The sequence below is a fragment of the Pholcus phalangioides genome, unplaced genomic scaffold (genome assembly GCF_987345545.1).
Source record: "Pholcus phalangioides strain wild (caught in Gottingen) unplaced genomic scaffold, Ppha-v1.0 ptg000008l_1, whole genome shotgun sequence".
Taxonomy (NCBI): Eukaryota; Metazoa; Arthropoda; class Arachnida; order Araneae; family Pholcidae; genus Pholcus; species Pholcus phalangioides.
The window spans coordinates 23,458,176-23,473,575 of NW_028301601.1; the positions used below are offsets into that span (position 1 = coordinate 23,458,176).

Sequence of the window (15,400 nt, forward strand, 5' to 3'; positions counted from 1 at the left end):
CCTCCGAGTTGGGAACCACAGAACACCAAGTTCAGCCGACCACCGCTGTGGGGGTTCGAACACGGGACATTTTTTTTTACAGATCTCTCGGATGTGACACGAGAGAGAGAGGATGCACTCCACATGAGCTCCTAAAAAACTTGTTAATTAATCAAGTATTATGATAGATTAGTTCAACTCGGGCTAGGCACTATCCGTACTCAGTCGGATGGCACCGAGAAACAACTTAGCACCACAACCAGTCTGTTTCTTACATGAAGTGATTCTTGATGAGGACAACGAGAATGCAGAATGGGCCAAGCTGCTAGCGGTCTATAGCAAAAGGAAAGCACGTAACGCTGACCTGAACAAGGCTGCCATCTCATACCTCGGGACCATCAGGGACCACTTCCACAGCTGGAATAAATCACACCCCAGAAACAGACGCCCGGACACGGAAGTGTTCTACTGCACGGGCGATGACTTTCTAAGGAAGGCAATGGAGGACTACAACAAAATTATGGGAAGTCCAGATGACCCGGAAGTGCCACTGTTCAAGCAGTCCCTAAGGTGGAACTTGCAACAAATTATCATCATCGGTACAGATTGCTTCTTCGATGAAGATGAAAACGAGGGCATCTGGACGGACTACTACAATGAAATCAACAAACATATCTGGAAGCGGGCCAAGAAATGGGACGAGATCCCGTTATTCATGCGGAAGAATCCCGTCCCGGACTCTGAAGCCCAACCGGACCAAGAAGCGATACCACTGAACCCGGGCACTGCTGAGCCCCCGGAAGAAGGAAACAAGGCCCAGCTAAGTGACAATTACCAACCACAAATCCAGGAACCGGAAATTCCGGGTGAAAACCGAGAAAAACTGGAAAATGATGCGGGCGAACAGGCCAAAGATGAGGTCTTCACCGCCGCCGACGGTAAGGGAATCCCCGCCCCGACGAGCGAACCAGCAGCAGCGGACCAATCGCGTGGAATGAGCGATGATGAAGCCCCGCCCTCACTGGTTGCGATCGACGGGAAAACCGGCAGTGATCAGCCGGAGCTCCCCCGTACTCAAGACGGCAAGAGTGAACCCCCCACCGCAGTCATCGGCACCCAAGAGGTCCACGAACCACAAGATGGGACAGCGTCGGCTTACCAGTCGTGTGCTAGCGACGAGGAAATGGATGTACCCGTACCAAACGACCCCGAGCCAGGCAACGAACAGCCAGCAACAAGCGGGTTAAACGGCGTCACGTACACCATTGTAGCTCGCGCTGACTGTCAGTGGCGTAGTATCTCCAAAGTGATAAAAGATCAGTGCTGTGCCCCAGTTAAAACAAAAATAGTGCGTGATGAATTTAAAATGGACTTTTGCACCTTTAAAGACTACGAAACGATCCTAAATCACATAGGTAATAGTGATGCAAAAATCACTAGACGATCTGCCTCAGATGATCCCACCCTCAGCGTACTTATACGAGGGCTAACTGCAGCGATTCCAGCAGAGGACATCTTAAACGAACTATGTGATGAAGGCTTCTCACCCCTAGACGTCACCCAACTTAAATCTCAGAGGAAAAGAATAAGAGGGAAACCACTACCCCTCTGGAAGGTCGATTTGAAGGACGACCCAGTTTCAAGGAGAATCCTTGAACTCAAAAAACTTTTCCTTATCGATATATCGATCACGAGATATCGTAGGAACCCCAATAGGAAATCGATTAATATCTGTTATCGATGCCAAACCTGGGGACATCGAGGTGACGAGTGCGAGCGACCACAGAAATGTATGGTTTGTTCGGGGAACCATGACGTGAAACGTTGTGCCAACATTAAAGGAGTTGACACCCCGACCTGCTCAAACTGTGGGAAAGGCCACACGAGTAACTTTCGTGGATGCGAAGCCTACAAAAAATTATTTGCAAAATTCCAGGAGCAAAAAGCTTCCCCAATAGTGGAACGAAATGACGAGTTCATCGCCCCCAAAGAAATCCGGAGATCAAGGAAAAATTATACAAACACGTCGTTTCTCCCACGAAGTGTACTACGAAAATTTAATGAGCGAAAAAAGAAAATTTCGCTAGACTTACAAAAAACGAAGGAAAAGAATGCGATTGGCCGAGCCAGCTCTACGGACCTCCCAACGGAACTTTTAACTCAGCGTGTATCAGCTGAAAAACACAAGTCCCGTTCTACGGACCTCCAACGCAGTGCTGAAGTGAAACGCAAGGCGACAGACGGGGCGAGTGAGCAGCCCCGACCGATCGACGTCCATGCACGGCACAGCCCGAGCCCACTGCATACCGTAAGCAAGACGGTTGGAGCCAACGCACTACCCACGGAAGAAGCCAACAAGGCACCCGGACTAGGCCAACGTGATTTTTTGGCAGCTAACCCGGACTCCGATGCGATGGATGCTAGTGATAGCCCCGCAAACGAAATCTTCCAAATAGCTCAATTATACATGAAGAGTATAATAAGAAAAACATCACGCAAAGACAAGCGTGAACTAATCCAGGAATTCAAAAAAGAAGCCGGACAGTATCTCGCCCACTAAAAGAATTCCTGAATAGCTTGCAGAGTAGCAGCAAGCAACTCAAGAGCAATTAAAGGCTCATAATAGCCGGTATTAATTAATCGGCATTTTCTATCTTTCTCTACGTTTCCCTTAACCATCTTTCCAAGAATATTTTCTCCAAAACATATATAAAAACTTAAAAATTTTGAGGCATTCCTGAATTTATTCAGAAATGACTCTGAAAATAATTAAAAATATTTCTTCTATCCCTTTTCCTAGCTTTTTTAATAATACTAATACTATTCCTCTTTTTCTTCACCTTTAATCTAATCATTTTAATCTTTTTCTTCACCTTTAATATTTTTTTTTTTTTTTTTTTTTTTATTACTTACAAAATTGCATATCATGTGACTTCTCTCGTCCAATTAGGTACATGAACGCAACCGACGAATGAGGTGCGACCATGGCGCAAGATGATGACGTCAAAGGAGCGATTACTTTTCCTCCGAAATATTAATAAGTAATATGACTAACCAAGCTCGTCTAGACATGTTTAATTTGTAAAATTCCTAGTTAATTAATGAAATTCTTTAATTAACTGTGGGTTCCCCACTAGACAGTTCTCCCAAATTCTGACCGACATACATGCACTCTACACTTACACGAACATTAGCGCCCTTGCCTTTCTCTTCATAGTGGTCCCCCGCGGGCCGGTTTTGAAGGCGGCAGATGTCTGCAAACAGATAGGCCCCGCCAGAAATCTTTTAACTTGTAACTTGAACACGGGACATCGCGGTGCGAGTCCGGCACTATGACCACTTGATCACCACAGTGGTATTGATTAGGTTGCTGTATTTCAGAAATATATGCCGTCCATATTTGTTATGGCCATGTTCTTCCCAGCCACCTCGTTGGACATTTTGCCTTCTGTTACCCCAATACCACTACTAACAGTAAATTGTACATGTATTTGTATTCAAAATCCACTGTAACCAAACTTTTCCCCATAGAGTTGATAAAAAAGTTCCCCGCTTAATAAAATATAATACCAAAAACTTTTCCCCGCTTAATCTGATATTGCGATCGACACGACAACTGTAAATATATACAGTAAAACCCCCTCGTAACGGACACCCCCTCAGATGCGGTTGACCTCCTTTTACGGCCAAATTATAATTTCCCCTTTGTATAATAAAAGTATATGTTCAAACCTCTGATTAACGGTCCCCACTGTTTTGCAGACAAATTTTTTTGTCCCGCTGGTTCCTGTTGTATTAACCATTTACGTGTACATAATGTTTTTATTAGATAAAATATTCATTAGTTATGGCAAACATATTCCCAATTAAAACTTTGAATTGGGTTCTGTCGTAGCGACCAAACTAATTTTGGTACATTTGAATATTTTGTCTTTCATTTTTGTTCTGGGTTACGCCCATAGATGGAGAAACCGCGAGACACTCAGACTCTGACGCAAGAAGCAACGTAAGCTCTTCACCCCCCCCCCTCCCGAATTGGGGCGGTCCAGGGCATCTCCGGCAAAACCAATATTTATTGATACGTCAAAGATTACATATAGTGCACGCCCATAGATGACGCAAACTTTTTTTATGAAAGTAAAAAAAACCTAAAAAAAATCTGTTCAACGCCATACCTTCGTGCAAACTCATCATTATTTGTTGGAACCGTTGATATCCGCTTAAGCGGTGCCGACTGTAATTTCGTCCAACTGGATGAGAAGTGTGATCGCTGCCAATTAAGATGTACGCATAAATATTCCAAATTCTTATAAATATTTTCAAATATCCTATCATAAGATTATGATATTAATAATATAGGATAAATTACAACTATACTACTTTACCGCACGCAAACTCCTATCATATATACCATACATAAATATACTACCGATCGAGTTGGGTTGGAAGATAAGCAGCCATCTATCGGTGGTTGCGTCAGGTTCGGCAGGGTAGGTAACGGCGCTATCCATGTCCGAACCTACAGATCTGACGGCAGCCTTCTCGACAATATTTGACGTACACACTCATGTTTTGGTGGCCTTTCAATACTTCTGTACTTGTCTCTGCGTACGAAAATTTGAAGACATTGAAGGTTTTGTTCTGGAATTATCGGCGTTTATACCTAGAACGGCCAAGAACAGCTATTTTTGACTGTAAATTGTTTGTGTTTTCTCCTCGTCTGTGGTGGGCGTTGATGTATATTTAGGTTTATTCTCTATCATTCCCTGATGGCACACACAACGCAATGTATATTCACGAGTGAAACAAAAAAGGCTTTCGTGGCCATCGTGTGAATTAGAATTAAGCTTAAAAGTTTTCGGGTTTTTTGGTAGACGTGAATATATTCATGAGAATATTCACGAGTTACACAAGAGAAATAACAATAAGGGGGAAAAAAATGAAATAATGATATTTGTTGCATCATGATACTGGGCGACCTAAAAAGTCCTTTGACAAAGACAGTATGCACCCTCAATCAAAATACTATATCATATTTAGCAATAACCTCTACTATATGAGTGGAGGAAACTTTTTCTCCTCTGATCGTTCACCTGGCAAGCTCAGTTTTTGTTTTACTTTGATATTTCATAACTCTTCATGCCACCATCTGCTTTGAAAGCTTCCTGGGAAACCGAGGTTACAAACACAGTATGTTATATCAGTATGCTGCAGATATATATATATATATATATATATACACACACACTCTGTTGTAACCATTAGGTGCAGGATTCCACACTTTTTTGCTTTTAGGCACCTGTGTGGTGCACCAGTCTAGGGCACCGGTGTGTAGGCGCCTATTTGTGGGACCGGTTGTTGAGATCCATTATTAATGATAATAACAATCAGAAGGTTTTAAATAAATACATGTTTAATTTGGTACGGACACATAAAAATGAAGGACATTAAATAACAATGGTTGCTTGCCGACTGCGAAGAAAAACATTCGATTTTTATCATAACTAGCGTTGCTAGGTTAGAAACATTAGCACCAGAGAATTGCGAAGCACGACGTCATCATTTTTCCGCAATCGCTAAAAGTTCAAGTAGAGGTCGCTACACACCCCCCCCCCCCCAGTGTGAACGAAATGTCGTGGTCGAGTATCTGTCGGGGAAGTGGACATGACGACCAGAGCGAGTCACAGTTGCTGGTACTGTACTTGTTGGACGGACGGGTGACGTCGAAGGCACTTGGGTGTGTTGGTCACTTAAGAAAGCTGGGATCAACCGATCGATGGAGATTCTGCTGGATGACCCGTTGAAGTCGATGTGACCCGTGGAAATGTCACAAAACAAGTGCTTTGTTATAGTACTGTCCGGCAAATGAAGTTTGACGATTTTCAATGATGAGCTTTAGCAATGATGAGTACAGCATAGGGGGCTCCGTAAATTTTATTATCTTTTATTTGACACTCCTCTTATACACGCGTACACTCACACACTCAACCATCACATACAAACAGTTTCTAAATTTCCTCATCCAGCTCGCAGGGAGCAGCATGGAACAGGGAAAGCTTTATGGGAGTCTTAAAGACTCGGCACGCTCTGAGAAAATGTATCTACTTCAATCGGTCAGGCCGGTGTTACACTATAAAAGTTTGATAAAAGTCCTATTATAAAACTTGAAAAATGCAGCCAATAAGGTCAACGGTTGCATTTTCTAGAATGTAACCAATAACCTTATTGGTTAGATTTTTCAACTTTTATAAAATTGATTTTATCAAACTTTTATAGTGTAATACCGGCCTCAGTCACAGTATGTAGAAATGGCTCTTGGCGAACGATGTATCACAGGAAAATAGTCTAATTTTTGTCAGTGCTGACAATAAATCTGAGGCTGAGAGAAGACTTACGATGCAAACTCTGACAACGAAGATCTTCTGTTATATCTACCCGAAAGAGAAAGTGGTGAGTCTGGAAGTGACTGGTCTGAATCAGATAATACTGATGAAAAAAATAAAGGCAAAGATGTATTTTTTCTTAACTGTATATTCTTTATAAATTAGTAAGTATGAAATTTAATAGTGCCTAAATTTTTCCTCGATATTGCAAATTTACTGTGGCTTAACAGTTTGTATATGTTATCCATAGCGTGCGCGGCAACTCATTACATAAAGTGAATGAGCATATAAAAATGTGTACATCCTCAAAATGGAGCAACGTACGATGTTATGTAAATGCACTGTGTTTATCTATATTTTGCTTTATGGTAAATCTTGTCCCCAGTTGCCCTCTAAATTTTCACATTTGAAGTTGGAAAGTAATTTTATGGGCACCGTGTATGCTTAAAATAAGGTAAATTTCTTTCAAATTAACAAGCTAACAATGTGAGATAACGCTTGTTATTTTTTTATTGCAAAAATGTTGTGATTGAGCATATTGCACTAAAAAAAAAGCAGCAGTCAAAATGACTGCCAGAAGCCGCGTTATAGGCATAACGTTAAAAAGGCTATATTTGAAATCTAGTGAATGAATTTGAACTCAAATAAACTTGGCAACTTTCTTGCAAATGTAGTTTTAACATTTTCATTGAAAAACCAAACACTTATTTCGAGACTAAGATGGGGGAAAGCTGTGCAGGGTGTTAACTTGCATCAAATTTATATTAGTTAGACGTTAGGTATTACTCTAACCTACCTCTCTTGCATTTTCTACAGGGTTGGATCCTGCAGGTCCTTATTTTACTGGTACTGCGAATGTCGTGCATTTGGGAGCTAAAGACGCCGATTTCGTCAATGTCATGCATACAAATATGGGGGATAACCCGAAAGAAGGTATCGTTTAAAACTTTTCATATGCTGTTAAGGCAATATATGTTACGGTAAATGTTATAAATTGGTTGTGTGTGTTATACATAATACCCTGTTATTATGCATACTTACCAATCGTCTTGATAAGTTTGATAAATTTATCTATTTTAACAGTGAATATGTCTAAAGCCGGGATTACACTATGAACGTTTTGCAAGAGTTTTTTCTTATAAAACTTGAAAAATGTAACTAATAAGCGTATTGGGTACATTCACATTATGGTGGTTGTTTTTCTTCAAGTTTTATAAAAGATCTATTGTCCAACTTTTGTAATGTAATACCCAAGCGTCGTTGATAAATTTGATGAATACTAAAAAAATTATCACTTTTACCGGAGATTATTCATAATACCTAAGCGTCTTCCGTAAATTTGACAAATACTGAAAACATTATCATTTTCACCAGAGATTATGCATAATCTCCAAGCGTCGTTAGTGAATTTGATAGATACTGAAAACATTATCACTTTCAACGGCGATCATGCATAATTACCAAGTGTCGTTGGTGAATTTGATAAATATGTCGGATCCCGATGTATAATAATAAAAAATTTATGATAGCACTCGATATGATACTATACATGGATTATCGTGTATAGTATCGTATATCGGGATAGTACAAGTATATCACGTAATACATATAAGCTATATCATGTTTACTGAAGACGTGACTCTTGGTTATTGTGCATAATCGCCGGTAAAGCTGAAATTTTTAGTACTTATTAAATTTACCACTTGGAAACTATGTTTAATCGCTGGTAAAAGTACTTAATTTAGGGAAATTTTTCAAATATCGCTTGGGTATTATGCATAATTGCCAGTAAATTGGATAATTTAGGGAATTTCATCAAACTTACAAAAATGCTCGGCGATTTTGAATAATAACTGGATTCCTCACATTTATCATAATATTATACACACATTGCTTTCGGGGTATGAAAAAAATCAGAAAATTTAAAAAAAATCGGATTTTTTAAATAAATCCGATAATTTTCCGATTTTTAACTGATTGCTTATTAATTAAATCACAAATCTTGTTAGTCATTAAGAATGCATATTTTCATATCACCAAACTGCTTTTTTCTCATAATTACTCAAATTTAATTCAGAATTAACGAATAAACTGCAAACGAACTACAAGCAAAAACTACGAGAGAGAGAGAACACCCCAAAGATCTGTGTTTCTTTAACATGAAAGGTCGTTTAGCCCAAATTAAATTCATGGATTGACATTTTTCTTGTAAAAAGCTCTTTTATTCATGAAGGCTCTCCTCCCATTAAAGTGAATGCATGGTGGCAACTCAGTATGCATCATACATATGATGAATGCATCTCCATTCACTGGATATACAACCAAACGGCGATTTCAGTAGTAACTGAATATAACAAATTCTATTGACGAGATTGTTTCTTGCACAATTAGTGGATGTGTTTCCGACTTGCATGTTGTTGCATTCTTTCACAGATTTAATGAATTTAAGTAAAAAAACGAGCCAACAAAATTTTAATATCAAAAATAAAGCCAAAAACCTAATGATATTTAACAATTAGGGCATATGATTCAAGGCTTTATACAAGAAAATAATTCCTCTGTTTTTTAATAAGGTGAACCCTAGCTTCGCATGGCATTGAAAGTACCTAGTGTAGTTACATCTAAGTTTAGCCCTCTATATATTTCTGCATTCATTTCCGTGCACAAAATCTAGAAATAGAGCAGCTTTCTTTCTGCACTGTATCTAGGAACTTAGTCTCATTATTGAATTTAGCTATTACCCCCCAAAAAGATCTTCTATACGTCTTTAATTCACGAACTTCACCACATATCAGCAACATGATAACTAAAACCAGGTTACTTTTACTCCAATATCATTGGAGTTATGTAAAGAAAACACAAGGTTTAGATTTTATGATTTAAATCAATGATTTAAATCAATGATTTAAAAAAATAAAACAAGTGATTCAAATCAAACTGATTTCAACCATGATTTAAATCAAGAGTACCCTGACTGCTTTATCGAAAGAATGGTAAAAAGATACTTTATTCTAGAGCAAAGTGTTGAGATTCGTTAAAATTGTATCGAGTTATTGGAAGGAAATAATGATTGTGATATACTTGATGATCAGCATTTGGGACAACAGACAACGTCGTAACAACAGGTAATGAGCCAAAAAGTAATGATTATTCAGATATTCACACATCAGAGTATCACAGAAATTATTCCCATAGTTTTATTGTTCCTTTTTCCTATTTCAGAAATTCCCGCTGAACGAATGTGTGATCACGAAATTGCTAAAAAGTACTTCATCGTTTCCATTAAGAACGTGTGTGAATTCGTCGGGACCGAATGTCCAAGTTACGACGATTACGGGAAGGGAACCTGCGAATCGAACCAGAGAGCTCTCATGGGCTACGATTGCACTCCAATACCCGGTCTGCCCGAGGGATCCAAATTCTATTTGAATACGTCGGCCGAGTATCCGTATTGCTCATCACAACAAAGTGATAATAAACAATGATTCATTTGCGACAATCGAACTCTTTTGGATTCTCTAAGAATTTTGGGAATTTCAATAATTTATCCATCAATTGGATTTTTCCCCTCGAAATCATTTGCATAAATGGAAAAATATAATTTATTTGCAAAGATTGTACGTAGATGTAATACCTAGAGAATAGAAAATACATTATAAAAATTATAGTTTAAAGGTCCATTATAACGACAGTTCACAATCATGAGGAAAATTGTCGTTGTAACGGTTTCCTCGTTTTAAGGGAATTTTTCGCTAGTTATAAAATTGCAGACAATTCCTGCTTCATACGCATTTGAACTTCTTTGAGACAATCTCGTTCTAATATTAACGAATGAATTCAACTCTAGCCATAAAATTGTTCTTTGGTTGATTCTCTACGGACTTGACTATTAAAGCTTCATGGCCGTATTCACCAACACAGTTTAAACTGCAATCGCAGGTGAAAGGATTGAAGATCGAAACGGATTGGTTAAATTGAGGATTTTAACTAATCCGTGTCGATCGCTAATCCTTTAACCTGCGATTGTAGTTTAAACAGTGTTGGTGAATGCGGCCGTTAGTCCCCATTGCTTTACCTCTGATAATTTTCATTTCTGTACCAACTACTACTTCACCAAACACCAACTCTGGCCATATCGCAATTTGCTGTAATTAACGATTTGGGTTTGAAATGAAGGTGCCATCTATCGGTTGTCGGCTCACTCAAGATCGTCAGGGAAAATATCTTGTTCGGAAAAAATTTTCCCCCAGTTCGAACCTGCGAGCTGACGACAACCTTCGTGGTGGTAGACGAGCATCTTACCTGCACGCCACACGGGCGCTCTGCTGTATGGACCCGTCAACATTTTCTCACAAATCGGAGAATTTTCCAGTCATTCAGAAGCGGCTTTAAATTGCAATTTCTGGTCTCTAAGTCACTGGAAGAGACAAAAGTCAAATGAAATCATCACGTGACCCTTGTATATATTATGGAAGCCCAAATTTAGGAAGAAAGAGTTGGACTTTTTATAGTTTATTATTTCGTTACAGCGAGATTTTCGTTATAAGCTGTGCTCGTTATTACGGCCTTTTACTATATATCCCTTGATATTTGTATCCGAATTCTCTAGCACCAGAAAAGATGATACTGAACTCGAAAAGTTAAAAAAGAGTCGTATGAGAGGCCCCATAGTACAAATAACTATTACTGCTACTTAAGGCGGATACACACTACTATGGCGTGACGTGTAATCACGTGATGTCAGATGGCGCGGGATCATATCAGACATTATACGGTGTGCACACTGGTGTTATGCATTAAGACCGAAACACACTACGATGTCGAATTTGTGAAATCCTATTCGTGGAAATTCTGTGACGTACAAAATATGTGACGTGGAATTCCTACATCACAGAATTTCCACGAATCTGAATTCACAACGTCTCTGACATGACGTGCAACTTTATTGCGCTAGGCGTTTGTGCCTTCCAAGCGTGGCCCATCTCAGCTATTCTGTTGGCTGCATTCTTCAATCTGTGCTCTTCGGCCGAGAATCGAACTTTGGCCATCATTTTGTACTCTAAAAAAAGGGGGAAACAGAAAAATTTTAAACACACTCAAAGACGAATTTTGTCCATTTCTTTGGTGGTGGTGGGGAAAGCTGATTTCCGTCGTTGTTTTAGTCGATTCAATGATATTTATTGGTCGTTATATTGCAGTGTTTCCCAACCTTTTTTATATCATCGACCTCTTGTGTTGAAGGTCAATTTCGAGATGTAAGGCCCCAATAAAATTCAAAATCAAACGCTAGAAGCTGGGACTAGCTATATGAGATCTCCGCAAGTAGATTTTATGAGGAGGCTGAGTCCTCCTTTCCCCCCAATAATTAATTATTGTAGAATGTTTCGCCACTTTCGCATATGGGGTTGATATATACAGGAAGAAAAATGATTTTGATCTCCCCTCGGTGTTTTCTACATGTCGGCGCCTCTGTCCAAAATATATTGTTTGATAATTTGAATAAAAAATAATAATTCCCTTGTGTAGTTGGGGAATTTTATAAACATGAAAAAAAAAATCCAAATGAGTTATATCTGATGAATATAGTCGGGCCCCGATATAATAATAAATTTTACGATCGTTCCCCGATATAATAATAAATTTTATTATCGTACTCCGATATAATGATACAATACATTTATGAATTATTATGTATATAATATAGTACGTTTTATCATGTTTACCAACGACGCGACGCATGGTTATTATGCATAATCGCCAATTTTTTATTAGTTATTAAACCTACCAATGATGCTTGGGTACTATGCACAATCACCGGTAAAAGTGATAAATTTAGGGCAATTTGTCAAACTCACCAAGTCGATTATTCAAGTCCATAATAACCAGTTATTGTGTATAATAACCGTATAAATAAAATTTATCGTAACATATATGTTTATTCATTTCATATATACTAAATAAATAATTTGTTTACTGACCTGAAACTTCAAGTTTTTCTCCGAACTCGTCCAAAGCCTTTCTCCGTGAATTTTGATTTCTGTATTCTGAGTGGGTAGGATCATAGAACAGAGAATTTGACACAACGTGTTCGATAAGTTGCTCTTCCTTCATCAACACACGAGCACAAAACAAATTTGATCAAAATACGAACGAAGCAGAAAGAACGAGGAAAACAAATATGGCGTCTTCACATGCCATCACACGACTGACGAAAATCTGAACGATTTGGTTTTTTTTGTGACATGTAATAATGCGTGTTACGTCGGATTTCGTAATCCGACACATTCACACGTCTCTTCAGCACAGTGTGAACGTACCTACAGAAGATTCATTGGTGGAACATTATATCACGCGCATTAACGTGTGGCAACACGCCACGTCAGTGTAGCGTGTATCTGCCTTTAGCGATACATGCACCTCTTGAACATTCCTCTGAAGAACTTCTGACGAATTTGTGCACGTCAGAATATGTCCTGTTCTGTTTGGTATACCTAACGTGAAGTTTGTTTCTGAAGGAATGCCAATGTCTAATAACCTTTTTTCCTTATTTTGTTATGATTACGAAAAGTATTGTGGTTTATTCATTCCCTTACCTTATCCAACTCATTCTAATCTATATCATTTGTCTTGTTTTTCTTTTCTTCTCTTCCCTCATGTTTCCATCACATGTGCAGCATGGATTTGCATAAGAACCTTGACCTGACCTCGAATCCTTCCTCGACCTCTGCTAACACCATATCGATCACCAACACTCCGAGTCACCCCTTGGCAATCCCACTGAACCAACTGGTGAATGCTAGTTAAAACAGAATATTATTATTGTGTGAATGCACTTTTGCAATGCGCAAATAATTATGTAATGCATTGCCCGTAAAAAGATTATGGCTATCTTATCTAGGTATGGATATAGCTTCTTTTTAAATGCGTCAATTGTGTAAGAACTCACGACCCCCCCCCCCCCCGGAGGTAAGCTATTCCATTTATTCACAACCCTATTAGAGAAAAACTCGCTGTGACACCACAATCTAGAATTGTCCTTTACTAAACGGTCCTTTACTAATGTCATCGTATATGATCATATCTGTCACACCCCTAAAGGCGGGTCTGGAAAGAAGAGACCTTGGCATGGTACGGAATTCGATCAAATCTTTAATATTATCTTACCTATAAATATAAATGCTACAACAGGCAAATTGAGGCAACTTCCATTGAGGTGGCTGAAAACGTGGGCCCCACGTTGGGAATCACCGATCTAGAGCCCGGCTCACATAACATTCGGGAAAGAAATAGAATCTTTTTGAAATATTTTTATACTGATGCAATAACTAATCTGCTATTAAATACGATTGAGTGCACACACAGCTGACATTTTTCTCCCCCCTAATCATGAGCATGAGTAAGTCGGGTGTATTACTGTATAGGAAAGTTGTACAGCCTTTTCAGTTTGCGGGCGAAATATGAGATATTGTTCGTGGGCCAGAAAGAAAAAACACAAAAAATGGTAAAAAATTCGATTCATAAAAACTGAAAATATATCTACTATGTAATACTGAAACTATACGGAGGTTTTCAACAACTGACTGCTGCGAAGAGAGTGGACTACTACAATATACTATACCACACATGTACCTCGTCCATATTCCTCTGCGGAACCTCTAACGAATTGGTACATGCGGGAATGTGCGTGTACGTGTAGTGAAACCTGACGTGAAGTTTGTTTCTGTGTAATGTTTGTTATTTGTAGTGCTGCTATCTGCCACCAGTTTTTTTTTAAATATGAGTGAAGTATAATGATTGAATAATTAATCGTTGTAGGCCTGTTGCTCTCTGTGGCGAGACTTTTCAATGGGGAGATCGGCTCGCATTTGCGTCTCGAAGTTAGGAACCACAGGAAACCAACTTCAGCCGACCACCACTACGGCGTCGGTGGGGTTCGAACCCGGATCCTCGCGATGCGAGTCCGTCATTACGACCACTCGACCACCACAGCGGCGAAGAGAGTGGACTACTAGCAAGACCAAAAAAAGAAAACTGACGCTATAGGCGGGATGACATTAAACGTAGTCAACGTTATACTGAAGTCCTACTGTATCATGAATATCCACGTGCGCTATCACGTTGCCTAAACATAATCCGAACGTGCCGATCGGCTTCGAATCGCACGATTCACACAGTCGTCAAAATAAACATCAGAGAGAATTTGGTTCTTTCGTTATCTTTTTAAAGTTTTTATGTTTACATATAGACAAAATGGAAAGCTTAAAAACAACGATTAAAATATTGACGCAGATTGTGATAGTGTGGCATATACTGCGTGTATACTCAAAATAATATGTTTACGGAATTGTCGGTTCATGCCGTTATCTGTTCATTGCAGCTGCTTCGAGAGTGAGGATCTCGGCCATTAACATGGTCGTATAACCCCATTTCTGCTTGGATTTGCCCAAACAAATTCCCTATATATTTCACAATTTTTAGTCATCTCTTCGCTTGGCATCTACTCAAGCGGAAGAACCAAGTACGTAAACTCTTACTATCATTATTGCAAGCACTTACTTGTTTAAAACGTAATGATCACGCCAATCTTATTGATGAGAGCTCAATGAGGATAATGATTAATGAATATTTTCTATCTGAAAAATTTGAACCAAGAGTTCATCGCAATGCCGTTATGGCAATTGATTAATTATAAAGAAAGTATACAAATATTTTCAAAAACTATTATGAAATAAATGAATTTTGTGAAATTTCAAACAGCTTGAAAATAAAATAAATTCAGTAAAAACAGTTTTAAAAGTCACTGATTTTTCTGTGAGTGATTGCTTTGTGATCTAGTATTTGTAAACATAAAAATGATTTGTTTTACATCGGATTTTAGGATCATTTGTCCATTTTTGTCGCACTACGGCCATTTTCTGCACACGAGCACTAATTAGACCGGGACCTGCAATTTATTGCCGATTCGGGTTTTAGGAAATGGCCAATGTTTCGTGGAAAATTTGTTAAGTAAGATTCTATGCTGTTTGCATAAAAGGAAC

The 15,400-nt window shown here is 38.9% G+C and overlaps 1 protein-coding gene across 3 annotated transcripts in view; it reads left to right on the forward strand.

Annotated features, from left to right (window-relative positions):
• LOC149084041 (pancreatic lipase-related protein 2-like) overlaps positions 1 to 15,400 on the forward strand; it is a 35,234-nt gene that overhangs the window by 6,464 nt on the left and 13,370 nt on the right. For 2 of the 3 annotated variants that reach the window (XM_089234382.1, XM_089234384.1), the window contains exon 2: positions 7,179 to 7,295. The gene's annotated coding sequence lies outside the window, so the exon portion shown is untranslated. Of the gene's footprint in view, positions 1 to 7,178; positions 7,296 to 14,651; positions 14,881 to 15,400 lie in introns of those variants that run through there. The other variant, XM_089234383.1, reaches the window with a different exon arrangement.